Below are 17730 nucleotides of genomic sequence, written 5' to 3' on the forward strand. Positions count from 1 at the left end.
CCCTCCGCAGTTGAAAATAAGCTAGTTAATAACTTTACATTGGTTTCTAAGTGTTCAAGTGAAAGGAAGAATCATATGTCTCTCACTTTAAATCAAAAGCTAGAAATGATTAAACTTAGTGAGGAAGGTATGTCAAAAGTGGAGATAGCCCCCAAATTAGGCATCTTGGGCTAAAGAGTTAATGAAATTATGAATGCAAATGAAAAGTTCTTGAAGGAAATTAAGAATGCTAGTACTGTAAACACATAAATGACAAGAATATGAAACATCCTTGTTGTTGATAGGGAGAAAGTTGTAGTGGTCTGGATAGCAAATCAGACCAGCCACAACAGTCCCTTATGCCAAAGCCAAATCTGGAGAGAGGCCCTAACTCTGTTCAATTCTGTAAGGACTGAGAGGTGACGAAGCTGCAGTAAAAGTTTGAAGCTAGCAGAAGTTGGTTCTCGAAGTTTAAGGAAAGAAGCTTAACATAACATAAAAAAAGGGCAAGGGGAAGCAGCAAGTGCTGCTGCAGAAGCTGCCGCAAGTTCTCCAGAAGATCCAACTGAGATAATGAATGAATGTGCTACACTAAGCACAGATTTTCAACGCAGATGAAGCATTTTCTTTATACTGGAAGAAGAGGCCATCTAGGACTTTCATACCTAGAGAGGAGAAATCAAGGCCTGCCTACAAAGCCTCAAGAAACAGGCTGACTTTCTTGTTAGGGGCTAATTCAGCTGGTGACTTGAAGTCGACGCCAGGGCTCATTTGCCATTCTGAAAATCCTAGGGCCCTAAGAATTATGCTAGATCTACTCTGCCTGTGCTCTGTAAATGGAACAACAATGCCTCGATGATGGCACATCTGTTTACAATATGGTGTACTGAATATTTTAAGCCCACTATTGAGACCCAATCCTCAGAAAATAAGATTCCTTTTAAAATATTGGGGCACCTGGGTGGCACAGTCGTTGGGCGTCTGCCTTTGGCTCAGGGCGTGATNGGGCAAGGGGAAGCAGCAAGTGCTGCTGCAGAAGCTGCTGCAAGTTCTCCAGAAGATCCAACTGAGATAATGAATGAATGTGCTACACTAAGCACAGATTTTCAACGCAGGTGAAGCATTTTCTTTATACTGGAAGAAGATGCCATCTAGGACTTTCATACCTAGAGAGGAGAAATCAAGGCCTGCCTACAAAGCCTCAAGAAACAGGCTGACTTTCTTGTTAGGGGCTAATTCAGCTGGTGACTTGAAGTCGACGCCAGGGCTCATTTGCCATTCTGAAAATCCTAGGGCCCTAAGAATTATGCTAGATCTACTCTGCCTGTGCTCTGTAAATGGAACAACAATGCCTCGATGATGGCACATCTGTTTACAATATGGTGTACTGAATATTTTAAGCCCACTATTGAGACCCAATCCTCAGAAAATAAGATTCCTTTTAAAATATTGGGGCACCTGGGTGGCACAGTCGTTGGGCGTCTGCCTTTGGCTCAGGGCGTGATCCTGGCATCATGGGATCGAGCCCCACATCAGGCTCCTCTGCTATGAGCCTGCTTCTTCCTTTCCCACTCCCCCTGCTTGTGTTCCCTCTCTCACTGGCTGTCTCTATCTCTGTCAAATAAATAAATAAAATCTTAAAAAAAATAAAATTAAATTAAATTAAAAAACAAAAATAAAATATTGCTGATCGTTGACAATGAACTTGGTCACCCAAGAGTTCCAGTGGACTTTTACAATGAGATCAAAGTTGATTTCATGCCTGCTAACACAACATACATTCTGCAGCTCATGGATCAAGGAATAAATCTGGCTGCAGCTGNGGATGATGTCACATCTGTTTACAATATGGTTTACTGAATATTTTAAGCCCACTATTGAGACCCAATCCTCAGAAAATAAGATTCCTTTTAAAATATTGGGGCACCTGGGTGGCACAGTCGTTGGGCGTCTGCCTTTGGCTCAGGGCGTGATCCTGGCATCATGGGATCGAGCCCCACATCAGGCTCCTCCGCTATGAGCCTGCTTCTTCCTTTCCCACTCCCCCTGCTTGTGTTCCCTCTCTCACTGGCTGTCTCTATCTCTGTCAAATAAATAAATAAAATCTTAAAAAAAAAAAAATTAAATTAAAAAATAAAAATAAAATATTGCTGATCGTTGACAATGAACTTGGTCACTCAAGAGTTCCAGTGGACTTGTACAATGAGATCAAAGTTGATTTCATGCCTGCTAACACAACATACATTCTGCAGCTCATGGATCAAGGAATAAATCTGGCTGCAGCTGCCACAGATAGTGATTCCTCTGATGGATCTGGGCAAAGTCAATTGAAAACCTTCTGGAAAAGATTCACCATTCTAGATGCCATAAGAGCACTCATGATTCATGGGAAGAAGCCAAACTATCAACATTAATGGGAGTTTGGAAGAAGTTGATTCCGTCCCTTATGAATGACTTTACAGAGTTTAAGACTTCAATGGAGGGAAGACACTGCAGATGTGGTGGGAATAGCAAGCGAACTAGAATCAGAAGTGGAGCCTGAAGCTGGGACTAACTTGCTGCAAGCTCATGAGAAAAGTTGAACAGACGAGAAGTTGCTTCTTATGGAAGAGAAAAGAAAAAGTAAGTTCTTGAGATGGAATCTACTCCTGGTGAAGATGCTTTGAAAACTGTTGAATTGATGACAAAAGATTTAGAATATTCCCCATAAACTTAGTTGGTAAACCAGTAGCAAGTTTTGAGAGGATTGACTCCCAGTTTTGAAAGTAGTTCTACTGTGGGTAAAATGCTATCAAACAGCATCACATGCTACAGGCAAATCATTCATAAAAGGAAGAATTAATCGATGTAGTAAATTTCATTATTGTCTTATTATAAGAAATTGTCACAGCCACCCACCAACCTTCAACAACCACCAGCCTGACAACTCAGGAACCATCAACATCTAGACAAGACCCTCCACCATCAAAAGACTTGCTGAAACCTCACTCTATGGTTAGCTTTTTTTTTTTTAAGCAATAAAATATCTTCAAGGTATGTACGTTTTTTAAACATAATGCTGTTGCACACTTACTACAGTACAGTGTAGTATAAAGATAATCTTTACAGGCCCTGGCAAACAAAAAAATTCATTTGACTAGCTTTGTTGTGATTTTTGCTTTAGTGTGGTGGTCTGGAACTGACCCTGCAGTATTCTGAGGTATGCCTGTAAATCTTCCACTTAGCATTTTTTTTTTTAAATCTGTGCTTATAGGGGCAAAGTAAGTTACAGAAAACCTTCTGCTAAAACTTAGGAAGAAAACTTACTTTTTGTCAGACAGATGAAAATGATTTCATATCTGCAAGATTAAATTTGGTACCTTTGCAATAAAACAACCAGAAAAAGCAAGAGTTTTTTTTAAAAAGTGCAAGAGGATTTGCTTGACAGTTTATGAATTATAGTGCAGGTGTATGAAGAAAAATGTATACTTCCTTTAAAAAATCAGAAACTAAACAGGAAAAATGGTCATCTCAGATTTTTTAAAAATACATTATAAGAAAAAATGACATCTTAAGACACAGTTGACTTCTTAAACTTAATTGAGACATTCTTGACTCTTGCTTATTTGATGATACTGGTGATTATTGCAGTAATTATGATAATAAAAATAAAAAATGAGGAGAAGGGGAAGGAGGAGGAAGAAAAGAAAAAAGACCAAATATATTGACAGTGTTAAGGGAGAATATTTTCCTAGGCATGGATTTTTAGAAAGTAAGAGTAGGTTTTACCAGTTTATCCTGGTCACTAGTTTTTATCATTTCTGAGTCAGTGCACAGTCAACTTGTCAGGTGTTCAAACAAGCTGCTGGTGGTGTCTACAAGAAAGTCTAAATATAAAATCGCCATGTTATCATATTGCTAATGGGTACCACTGAATAATTCAGCACCAATAATAAAAAGGAATAAAAACCTGTCCTATATTTCTACATTATGATACAGGATAGTAATTTACTTCTAATAACCAAGGTAATTGTCTTTTATTTTTCTCTGGAAGATTTTTTTTTAATCTTCTGCTTTTGCTTTATTTGTCATGTCAGGAAAAAAAAAGGAAGAGTGGGGTAACAGGAAAGGAATTAAGCTAGTGGCTCAAGATTTATCAAATGCTTGATACTATGTCACTCAGTTTCAGGAGAGAGATGTGGACTTAAGATAGAATATAATGTCTATTTTCTGTTATATATAAAAAATCTGGAAGGCTAAAGAAAAAGAAAGTAGCTTGCACAAAAAGTGATAGAGTTCTCAGATGTCATCACAACTATTTTTGTTTTCCTGTTTCTCTGGTTTCTTTTTATTTTAGCCTGTAATGAGAATTGAGGTGAGGAAGAAGTGGAAGGCACATCAAGGAAAACTGTGCTAACCTATCATCTCAAAAGTATCTTCCAGAAAGCAGAAAATTATTCCCAAGGCAGTATTTAGAGCTCCCTGAATGATTTATCATTTAAACCTCACTGTTGTAAATATAATTTTATTTTCTGTGTAAGCACCATTAATATGGGTGTGTGTGTTTGTGTGTTTAAATATATGTAAAGTTTATAGAAAGTATTTTGACAGCCCATTAAATATTATAATCTCAAAATGGCTGATGGTACATAGTGGCTTAGTGATATTAATGTGTGTCCACATCAATGTTTTTATATGCTTATCTTTCTTTGTGTTCACATTTCCCCCTTTTTATAAGGACATGGTCATTTTGGATTAAGGCCCACCCTAATGATTGCAGCTTAACTTGACCATCTGCAAAAACCCTATATTCAAATAAGGTCCCATTCACAAATACTGGGGGATAGAACTTCAACATATTTTTGGGGCCACAGTTCAACTTGTAACAGACACTGATGTATCAAAGGCTCTCATTAAATTTCTAGTCAGGATGTTGTAGTGAGTTTACACTCTGAGGATCCCTCTCTGACCTAATCACTAAGTAATAATATCGTCACTATCAAAATAACAGTAAAAGGATTAAAAACAAAAGTAAAATGGCATAGCCACAACCAAAAACAAGATAGCTATTTCTTTGGACCAAAAGAGGAAGCATAAACATGAAATGGTTAGAGAAGAATCTCTGAAGGCTGATCCATCTCCGTCAATAGCATTTGAGTAGAATAAATCTCTAGGCAAGACTTCAACATAGATTAGATACAGCTAAAGAGATAATTAATATTTGGATGGTGGAGCTCATGATATTATCATCAATGAAATAGATTTAGTATAGTATCAGATAAGAGATTAAAATTATTATCTTTAATATATTTATCATATATAATTTATGTGTTAAATTATTATGAAATTAAATGTATATAATTCAACTTAGATACATAGTGATCAGAAAGATGAGGTCCAATATGCATATAATGGTAAAGTAGAGGAAACTAAGACTCAGACCAACACTGTATTAATAGTGGATAAAAATTGTCTTAAAGATAGTTGCACAGATCTAAAATGCACAGAGGAAGAATTTTTAAATACTCAAATTACTCTTCTCTTAAACCATGCCATTTCTGTACATACACGCATGCACACACACACACAGAGTAGATTCATGATCTTATATTCAGAAAATCCTATGGAATCCATCATTGAATACGTATTTAATGAGTACTTATTATGGCTAAATATCATTTTCAAATAATAGGAATTAAAAGTTGCTTTAGTAAAAGGCGAAAGATTTATATGATCTGAAAAGAAACCAGAGTATAAGAATAACAGCCCTCATCTGTAAGTGTATTTGTATAAGGAAATTTATTTTAGTATTGTTTGGAGTGGCTGACAACTAACAAATCAAAGAAACAAACCAAAGGAAACAAGTGGACAGAGACAAGNTAAAGAAACAAGCCAAAGGAAACTACAGAGACAAGTGGAAAAAACTTAATTTGGTCAAAAAAGAGAAGAAGAAGAAGAGGAGGAGGAACAAGAGGAGAAGAAAAGGGGGAAAAAAGAGAAAAGATTCATAAAAAGAAGAAAAAAGGAAAAGTTTATCAATGGAGAACTTGAAGAAGAAGAAAAAGACATATTATCTGATTATAAAGAAACAAACTTACACATATTAAAGTTGAGAAAGGGAGAGGCAGACTCCCTGCTGACCAGGGAGCCCGGATGCGGGGGCTCAATCCTGGGACTCTGGGATCATGACCTGAGCTTACTGAGCCACCTAGGCGACCCTGGATTTATTTTTATATTTGAAAGAAATATATGTACAGTTATTCTTCAACCAAGCTATAAGAGTCAAACCAGGTAGGCCTAAGATAAAGTCTTCTCAAGTTCTTACACAATTTACTTTTCTCTGGCCTCATTTACCTCAAAGAACCCAAGGAAGGAAGATTTTAATCTTCACTCCCCCTTAAGGAATAGATATCCTTCATAGCTATGACAAGGCACTCTAGCTGAAATAAAATGTTGTAATTTCCAGTAACAAGGTTACTTAATCTGTATTTCCCTTGTTATAAATTGATCAAGTGTTTTAGCATGGGGCAATGGAAGTACATATGTGAGCTTTAAAGAGGGTATATAAGCTTTATGATACCATAAATCTCTGATGAGTTCTGCAAGGAGGAGAGGTTATAGATAAATGTCAGGGTGCTTTACTCAGGAAGTTTCCAGTTACGAGATTGAGACAAATGAGAACCAACATCACTATTCTCTCAAGTCTGTGAATGTTCTGAACCTAATACCCTGTAGAATTGTAGCTCGTATCATGCCCCACTTATCAGTACACTATTGTAAGCTCCAACTAATTTCACATGATTTAAGTTCCTCAGCATATTCGATAGAGCGCCTTTCATAGACTTCCCAAATCTACCTGCTGTATCTCACTTGACCTGAATCTTGTTTTGAAACTGTACTGAAATTTTCACTCTCCCTCAAAAAAAATCCATGTGTTAACTACTCGTCCCAAATACCTTATCACCCAGCTGTCTAGTGTTTCCATAATTAGCAAAACCTAATTTTTCTTTTGTTTCATTTTTCCCTTTGCTGAACATTTCCAAGCCAACTCAGAGATATCCACCATCCTTTGTGTAATGACTCTCCATTCATAACTTTATTGTAGTAGACTTCTTAAAACACTCAATTGTACATTTCTCTTTTCACTTGTTTGTGAAATCCTGATTGCCAGAAAATACCTCATATCTGTTCCTGTTAAGAGTGTCCAGTCTGTATGGGGCACCTGGGTGGCTCAGTGGTTAAGCCATGAACTCTTGATTTCTACTTGAGTCCTGATCTCAGGGTCATGAGATCAAGCCCATGTCCATGGGGCTCTGTGCTTGACTGGGAGTCTGCTTGTCTCTCTCCTTCTGCTCCTCCCTCTGTTCACTTGCTCACGCTCTCTCTCTTCGATAGATAGATAGATAGATAGATAGATAGATAGATAGATAGATAGATAATAGATAGATAAATAGATAGATAGATAAAATCTTTTTTTTTTAAAGAGTGCCCGGTATGTATAGTAAATCAACGTAATAATCATTCAGTTATTGATTATGCACTCACAATGTGCATTGAAGTACTGATTTTATCCTTATAAAAACCTGGAAAATTGTAGTTTAAAAAAATCAACTTTTAATATATTTTCCATGATAATTTAAATTTATATCACAGGACCTGAAGATATTCCGAAAGAGAAAAATTTCAACAAGTGGCCTGCCTGCATTTAGTGTTTAAGAGAAATTATGTCACATTCTGACCAAGAAATTTGAAGCAAAAGACAAAACAAAAATTTTAGAAGCTATGTATCCTGACATACCATTATTTAAGCTAATTTCTGCTTATGTTTAAAAATATCTAGTTTTCTTGGAATACAGACCATGTAATTATATTCTTTTGTTTTATTGTGAATCAAAGGCTTTATATCGGATAGAAAGATCACAGCTTGCTCTAGTACACCATCATTATTAGTCAGAGTATAAATAATTAGTACTGGTAATAGAAGCACACTGGCTGAGTTGCCAAATTCCTTGTGCTCAAGTAGAAAATATAGGTTTGAATTTTGAGATGAGATCATGCAAGGTATCAGATGTATAACTTTAAAAATTGAGTGACTGGGAAAAAGTAACTAGACTTATGGAGAAAATTTATATCTAAATGTCCTTGCATGGTTATAAGGATCTGAAAACAGGGAAAACATTTTTTCTTTTTTTTTCTTTCATTTAAAAGTTATAAGTATATATGCATTCACATGCACACAACATGTATGTATATGTATATACATATACATACATATGGTAATTGTGTCTGTTTATAAGGTTTGTATCTCTAAAACAAGGAAGTGAACTATCTCATCTTCTAAAGTTTTTCATAACCCACTATGAACCACATTAAAGTTGAATAGTGCAAGGAAAAAATGAAAATAATATTCCCCAAATACTATATCCTTGTCCAATGTGGGAAGTGAAGGGAAGAGTGATAGAAGTGGGCAGAAAAAGAAGTTTTATCATCATCTCCATCCTCACCAACAAACATAGACATTTGTGTGCTTTCTTCTTGTTCTGTTGTAGACATTAGAAATGAGCACATGATCATGGTACAGTACATCAAAAACTAAGGATATACTGTATGGTGACTAACATAACATAATAAATTATTATTAAAAAAAGAAATGATCACATGAATAATCACAGAATGTCTGACTCACCCCACTCTCCATAAATACACTTCATGCACAGTCATCACCGAGTGTCAATTGAAATGAGCTGAAAAATATATAAATGAGTGAAACTAAAAAAAAAAAAAAAGATGTTTTACATTTAGACCATGACAAGCTAACCCAAAGCAGTATTTGGAAGAATAAATACATAAGAATAGTGAGTTAAAAAAAATTCTCCACAACCACAATTTTAATTTGCTTAAGGATAAGAAATTATTTTATAGAGATTGGAGTATTTTGGAGTTTCTGATACCCTTATAATAAATAAATTGTCAGAATGGCTAAAATTAACAACACAGAAAACAGCAGATGTTGGCAAGGATGTGGAGAAAGGGGAACTCTCTTGTATTGTTGGTGGGAATGCAAACTGGTGCAGCCACTCTGGAAAAGAATATGGAGTTTCCTCAAAAAGCTAAAAATAGAACTACCCTACAATCCAACAATTGTACTACTAGGTATTTACCCAAAGGATGTGAAAATTTTTGAAGGGGCACATGCACCCTGATGTTTATAGCAGCATTCACAATAGCCAGACTATGGAGAAGACCCAACTGTCCGTCTACTGATGAATGGATAAAGAAGAGGTGATTGTGTGTGTGTGTGTGTGTACACACACACACACACACACACACACACACACAGGAATATTACTCAACCATCAAAAAGAATGGAATCTTGCCATTTGTAACAACATGGATGGAGTTAAAGTGTACTATTCTAAGTGAAATAAGTCAATCAGAGAAAGACAAATGCCATATGATTTCACTCATATGTGGAATTTAAAAATCAAAACAGATGAATGTAGGGAAAAGAAAAAAAAAGAGGCAAACCATAACAGACTCTCAACTATAGAGGACAAACTGAGGGTTGCTGGAGGGGAGGTAGGGGAGGGGATGGACTAAATGGGTGATGGGTATTAACAAGGGCTCTCATTGTGATGAGCACTGGGTGTTATATGTAAGTGATGAATCACAAAATTCTACTCCTGAAACTAATATTACACTATGTTGACTAACTAGAATTTAAATAAAAGCTTGAAATATTAAAAATAAATACATACACACATACATAAATAATTTTCACTGAATAATTTGTAAATATTAAAATGTGTTTAATTTTTAACTGATTTTATGAGAAATATCTGACTTGGAGATACACTTCATTGAATAGCTGTTCTCCTGTTACTTTACTAGTAGCTTAGTAAGTACCATTATCTCCTGGCTCTAATATCCCACTTTGTCTCAAATTATTTTTTTAACTCTTCAGTTTTTTCACAGAGTTTGTTTGAGAGTTAAAGTTTCTGTAAACTTGGATATAGTTTTATATTTTCATTAAATGTCGAATTTTGGGAAAATTATTGTTACTATAGTAATACAGTACATCATGTAAAATCATATTATTTATTGTGATCTTGGATTGATCCCATAGAAAAATAAGCAACAGAATAAAACTCTAAATCAAAGCACTTTAAATGGTGTTTGCCACATCATGATATCTTGGTCATATTGGAAATTTTTAAAAAATCAAATTAATAAGACATTAAAGATCACCTAGGTCAAAGATTCTTAAACTGGATTCTTTGAGTACTGTAGAATTTTACAGGGTCTATGCATATGGCCTGATATGTACTAGGCTGTTTTTTTCTCTTTCATGGTTTGGCAAAATCTCATGGCTTCCACTGTATCTCAGACGGCTCTGTATCTCTCAATAGTTTGCATCATTACTATACTTTAAATAATATTATGGTACACTCAGAATCTTACATAACCTCAATGAGATCACTGGTATCTGTTTAAGAAGTTAGTTGTCTTAAACTATAATTTGTTCATCTATGCTGTCTTTACTTAATTTATTTAGAGAGAAACAAAAGAAATCGGTGTGCAAAGAGAAACTTTCATAGAGAAGTATTTTAAGAAATCATGTTTTTATTTTGAAATACTGTCTTCTCCAAATTTTGTTCTGTGCATCCTTCAACTTTTACTTTACTTCATGAAGTACAAAGCTAGCACCACTCTGATTATTTTTTTTTCAAATATGTGCCAACCTTTCGATTTCCTCCTCAAAACATGGCACTTCGTAATGGGTTGTATGCTCCAGAAGAAATTGTGTTTATTACTTACTCTTTCTATCTTATACGGTTAAAAAAAGAAATTTTTTTGTAGCTCCTTTATATTGCTGGCTTATATTAAAACTGTAAAAAAACAAGAACTTTGTTCTTTTTTCCCCCCTCACATTCTGCTGTTTGAAAGATTTAGCAATTCTTTAATATTTTCTATTGCCTGGGATCTCACAAAGCATTTTAGTTTTTGTTTTGTTTTGTTATACTTTTTAATGGTTTATTTATTTATTATAGAGAGTGTGAGAGAGGGAGCACAAGCAGGAGGGGCAGAGGGAGAGGGAAAGAGAATTGCAAGCAGATTCCACGCTGAACGTGGAGCCCCACACAGGGCTCAGTCTTATAACCCTGTGATCATGACCTGAGCTGAAACAAAGAGTTGGACGCTTAACTGAATGCACCACCCAGGCGCTCCTCACAAAGCATTTTATAGGCAACATCTTCTTTATCTCTCAAAGTAACCCAAGTAGAATACTGTTAACTGATTCTAATCACAGCCATAGGGGATAAATACTTGTCAGAGAGTAAATCTTTCCCCCCTTGAGGATCCTTGAACTTCTTTATTGGAATATTTAGGTACAAGTCCAGCAACTTACATTTATAACCACATAATTTCGTCTTGACAGATTTGTGTCATCATTGGAAGCGATCATTTATTTCCAGATCCTTATTATGTTTCTATTGTATATAATGAAATCACATGATAGCAATGGTTTATTCAGTTGGATAAAACCCATAGGATATGCTAAACAGCAGGATTAATATAATATTCAGGATGGACTATTGACTCAGGTCATTAGCAAATTTCCTGTAGTTGATATTAATTCATTAATCTTTATCCTTTGGGTATAGCTACATAATTAGGACACATTCACTAATCAAATTACCATTTATCCCATATTTTCCTATCTTATTCACAAATATATTCTGAAATAATTGATCTTCTTTTAAATATTTTTCTTATTCTTAGAATGGTTTGAGTGTACTGTCTTGAACTATGCTTACTATTAAGAGATTTTTACCTAAATGCAAATATCCATGTCTAAATTCTCTGCCAGATATTTCCTATGTCATAGTTCAGCTAAAAATATTTAAGTTTAGTGATTCTGTTCTTTCTGGAAACTGCTAGGTATTTTATCCTGTATTAAATAACACCTGCTAATAATGAAGATAACAGCTAATGTTTGTTGACTGTAAATTTGTGCGAGACAGTGAGATATCATTTATGTGGATTAATCCTCACCATGACCTATGGGGCAAATCCAACTATTACCCTCATTTCACGAACCGGAGGCAGTACCTGAGGGATCTCTATAGGGTTGGTGTGAAATGTTGAAAAAGCTACTTACATGAGAAGAATATTTATTCTGTAAGTGGTGAGCTTTATGATTGTGTCTTACTTTATCTTGCTTCCCATCACCTAATGTTGGTTCCTAGTAAATTCTGTATGAGTGAATGAATGTGAAAGCATAATTTCCAACAATGACAGGTTTTGCTTAAGGACACATCTATTTTATTTTAGGACACGTCATATATAGAGTCAAACAACATCACTCTGCTAATGAGTAGAAAAAAAAAATCATTGTACCCTGTTCACAGCCAAGTCGGCTTTCCTGCAGATGGCATCGTCCAGTGTGACTCTGCATACATGTTGTGTCATTGAGTATGACTTTTTCAAAACGTCTCTGAATGAGAATGCTTGGACTTGACCCTCACAGCTCTTGAATTGTTAATAGCTCTTTTTCTAATGACTCTTTCTTATAACCAAGGGGAAAAGTAAGCAATAATCTTTTATTGTCACAAGAGTGATTTGAGGGCAAAACGAAATGGTCCCCAAAGCTACAGACTCTCTTTTAATAAAAAGGTATACTTTCTCTGTTTTTTTTAAATTGTGGTAAAATATACATAAAATTTCCCATTTTAAGTGTACAATCCAGTGAAAATGTGCATCCACATTGCTGTGCGACCATCATCACAATCCATCTTCAGAACTTTTTCATCTTTCCAAACCCAGACTCTGTACTCATTAAACAATAACCCCCCATTCCTCGAAGACGGAACTGTTGTAAAGAAATCTCATTTGGAAGATCATTAAAACTGCATAAAATGAAATTACACTGCAAGAAAGGGTCACTTCATGGTCCAAGGATATGGAAGGATATAGTGAAGGATATAGTGGCATGGAGGAAGTCCTGCTCTTGATAATAGAAATGCATTTGTGAAGAACTGAGCTTCTTTGGTGATAAAAGCAGCTCAACAATCTGGTACAACCCCGATTCTAGCAAGTAAAAGTCTTAAAATTGCAGAATAAAGGAAGACCTGGAAATAAGTTGTTTGACCCAATTAAATAAAATGATTTTATGCTATTTAACGTAAGATTTTTTATATTTTAATAGTACTTTGAATGTTCCTTATAATTCTTTAAATAAATACTCCTGTTTTAGAACTATGGTCTGATATCTCCATTATCTGGCCAAGGAAATCCTATGAAAAAGCTTGGCAGTACACTGATTTTACAGGTACCAAATATATAGGGTCAATGATCTTCTTTTAAATGCTTATTTCCACTTGACTAAAATGAAAAAAGGAAATGAATCAATTTATTTTGATTTATGAAATGTCATGACCTATTTGGATAAACATTATTGAGATCATTCTCTTGAATTCCTGAAAACCTCTTATAGCCTAAGCACCTTTTTTCACTCTTGATTTCCTCATCAAGCTCTTTTGCATTTCATTTAGGTGGTGAAAGAAGTTGAGCTGCATCATTTAGTATCTCTTATTTCACCCTCGATAAACTCTACTTTCTGCTTTCAAGGGTACAATAACATTAGCAGTTGGCTTTTTTTTTTTTCAGACCCAAAATGTCTTAGGTTTCAGGACTAAGCAAGTTGTCCATAAATGTATTTTCTAGTCCATTTGTTACATCTGCAGTAATAAATGTCCACATTTGGCAATTCTCAGTAATAAAATGTTTGTATAAGTGTATGAGACATTTAAATCAGTGGAAGAACTTTCTCACATATTATATATAATGTTCTTCCTATATCTTGCCTAGTATTAACATGCCCCAGGTTTTAATGGGTTTCATTTATGGTATTCCTGCCCTAAATCAAAAGCAAAAACAAAACAAAACAAAAACCAACAAAAAAAAAACTTGCAAGAGAAATAAATATGCTTTGATTTATGAAGGTTCATATGGCCATTTTTATTAGCTTTCTAGCCTTGCGGTCAGGTGTGTTTTATAACAGAAACAAGCATTCACAATATCCTACCGTCTGGAACACTGGTGTTAGCTTCTCTTCCTTTGGACATCTAAATATTCCCATTAATAGTTAGTATTGATGACACTCTTGTATCAAATATGTCTTGGGCCTGGCCCCTATAGAATACCCATTATGAAATTTGTGAGGAATATTTTCTGTAAAGTTGGGCTAGATTTTAGCGTTTGTCTGAATTTATGTTACAAAGCAAACACTTTCTGACCTCAGCGACTTTTTGAAAATATTATCTGTGAGACAGAATAAAAGCCTAACTTTGAAATCCTGTGAGAAGGATATCGAGTTCGTCATTTAATTACTCTTTTTATAAACAATAACATTCTCATTTCAGTTTTCTTCAACATACTGCTTCTTGATTATTTTTATTGTCCTGGGAAACTAGATACCTTGATTTTTAGTCAAACTATTTCAGTGAGGTGAATATCTGTATCTACCTATGTATCTATATAAACAATATGAAGATAGTCAAGGGGAATTCCAGAAATTTAAACATTTATTTTTAAAAAATGGACACTTATTTTAGATGCATAGGAACCAATGTATCATGTTCCTTCCCTTGATGTTTCTTGAGAGGAAGGAGTTAATGAATGGGTATGTTAAATTTTAACTACAGAGTACTAAGTAAACTGTTCTATGTAAGCATGTTAGGAAATATGTAGTCTCTGCTTTTCACCTCCACTGAGGAAAATTTTAAGATTCAGATTCAAGCTCTTTAATCCCTAGAAAACCCCTACATCCAGAAATCTATGAAACTATGTGGTATACGATCTATGAGAATTTTCAGGAAATAATGTTTATTTAGGAATACATCATTCGGAAAAAGTAAACATTCCAATCCTAATTCTTGATAAAAACTGATAATAGACAAAAGGAACAAGAACTACAGGAATCAAAAAGTGGTCATTTTAAGCTATTTCTTTAGGATGACAAGGATAATGACCACTTCTAACGGAAATTACTGAATTCATATCACATGTGAAATATTCATGTTCTAATGTAATCCAGCATTTGAGTCCCTGCTGTAAAATTACTGGTTAGAATCAGCATCGCTCTGCTTTAGCATTCTCATATCAGTTGGAGTCCCTTCCGGAAAATAAAAACTACTTTAGATATTTCTAATCCAGGGAGTTTTCACACAGGAATTGGTTGCAACTGGATTGGAAAGGCTGGAGGAGCGAAAGAGGAGAGAGAGTTGTTATCAAAGATCATGAAGCTTTTACAGCTCAGATGGAAACTCAGCCCATATGGACCGTGAACCTGCTGGAGGTCCCAGTTTCCAGCACAGCTGCTATTAAAAGAGCATCACCAGTGATCAGAAAAATGGGGGTTCACTCTCCTGCTGAGAGCCCACACCCTTGGCGTCACCCTCAAGTCCCTCAATGCTTCTGTTATTAACACAGGAATTACCAGGAACAGAAAAATAAATGTTTCCTTTCCTGTCTCCTTCCTTTGGTCTGACTTCCCTTGGCAGGTTGTGTGAGAGGCAGCTCACTCATGGAAGTGTGGGGTAAGAGTTTGGTTATTGTTGGTTTTTGCTTTGTGGCTTTGTTTTGTTGGCTTGTGTGTTTGGTTTTGTTTTTCGGTAGGCTTACAACCCTGATGCTACAGAGAATAGTATGTAGAAGGATAATGTGAAACTGAAAGATAATAGATAGAACCCAGCACAGATGTTACCATGACTCGTAAAAGAAGGAAATCCTGTCATTTATGAATGAATCTGGAGGATATTATGCTAATTGAAAAAAGACAAATACACAGACAAATACTGTATGATCCCACTTATAGGTGGTGGATGTAAGATTTTGGGGGATGGTGGAAATGGGGGTAATTTGGCAAAAGGTATGGACTTTCAGGTGTAACATGTAGAAGTTCTGGAGATCTAATGTATACTAAGGTGACTGTATATAATAACGTGTGCTTGAAGGACGCCTGGGTGGCTCAGTCAGTTAGGCATCTGCCTTTGGCTCAGGTCATGATCCCAGGGCCCTGGGATCGAGTTCCGCATCAGGCTCCTTGCTCAGCTGGGAGTCCACTTCTCCCTCTGCCTGCTGCTCACTCAGCTTGTGTGCTCGCTCACTCTCTCTCTCTAACAAATAAAATAAATTCTTAAAAAATTATGCTTGAAATTTGCTGTATTTAATAATGTATACTCGAAATTTAATGAGACTAGATATCAAGCATTCTCACCACACACACGCTCACATATTTTATATAGATATATATATATAAACATATATATAAGTTTATCTTAAATAAGTCTGGGACAAAAATAGGAAACAAAGGATCTTATACTTAATCTTTGAATAGATTGAGAAAACCCAAAATTCCGGGTCACCTTTCCTAGTCAACTTTGAACAAAATGCAAAAGGCAGGCATATTTATCTGAGTAATTCTTGGTGGACAACAATTTGGCCTGTTAGCCATTTTACATCTGTATCATGAGATACTTCGTGTGAAAAAGTGTATCGCCTCCTTTGGGCGGAGGGCAGTTAAGATGTCCTATTCCTCTTGTTCTTTTATTTTTCTTACTTATGTCCGTTTCTTGATTAATCTCATTCACTTTCATGACTTAAACTACCATCTATATATACCAAGTCTTATGATTTGGTCTCAATGAATTCCCTATTCAATATGTTACAGATGTTTTTCAGTGATAAATTCCTTAAAAGTCACATCTTAATATTCATCTGCTTAAAGGAGCTTTAAAGAAGATAGGGCACTATTCCGTATGATGTCATGGTTTTTAAAAATTTTATCTAAGGGGCACCTGGGTGGCTCAGTCAGTTAGGCGTCTGCCTTCAGCTCAGGTTGTGGTCCTGGGGTCCTGGGATTGAGCCCCACATCGGGCTCCCTGCTAGGTGGGGAGCCTGCTTCTCCCTCTCTATCAGCAGCTCTCCCTGCTTGTGCTCTCTCTTTCTGTCAAATAAATGAATGAAATCTTTTTAAAAAATTCTTAGTCCAGTCAGACTGCTATAACAAAAATAACCATAAACTGGATGTCTGATCAGCAACGCAACAACAAGCATATATTTCTCATCGTTCTCAAGGCTGGGATGTCCAAAGGGCTTCCAGAGTCAGTGTCTGGTGAGGACACAAGGGCTAGGGGAGCTCTGTAGGGTCTTCTGTAAGAACTCTAACCCCATTCATGAAGGCTCCAATCTCATGACCTAAGTACTTCCCAGAGACCTCACTTCCTAATGCTATCACATTGAACATTAGGTTTCAACATTACAGTTTTGGGGACACAAACATTCACTCTGTAGCAATTTTGATTTTTTTTTTTTGGTAGTAATATTCTTAGCTTTATCTTTTCTAAAAAAAATCTATAGATTTTTTTCTTTGTGGTTGCCGTGAGATTTCATTAATATTCTTTGTCTTTAACTTTGGACAACTCAATTGCAATTTAGATATGCTGTATGAAGACCTTTGTAGTTCACTAGTTATCATTTTGTTATATAATTTGGTTGGATTTTCTCCGTATTCAATCATAACCTCATAAAAATATATTATGATTTTTCTTTCATATGCTTTTCTTCTATTTCTTTTTTTTTTCTTACCTTATTTCACTGGCCAAAATATCCAATATAATGCTGAATAGGAACACCAATAGGATGCATCTTTTTTTCCGTAAGGGAAAATAATGTAAACAATCCTTTATTATGAGTTAATTTTTTTTT

The sequence above is a fragment of the Ailuropoda melanoleuca genome, chromosome 14, assembly GCF_002007445.2.
Source record: "Ailuropoda melanoleuca isolate Jingjing chromosome 14, ASM200744v2, whole genome shotgun sequence".
NCBI classification, from domain to species: Eukaryota; Metazoa; Chordata; class Mammalia; order Carnivora; family Ursidae; genus Ailuropoda; species Ailuropoda melanoleuca.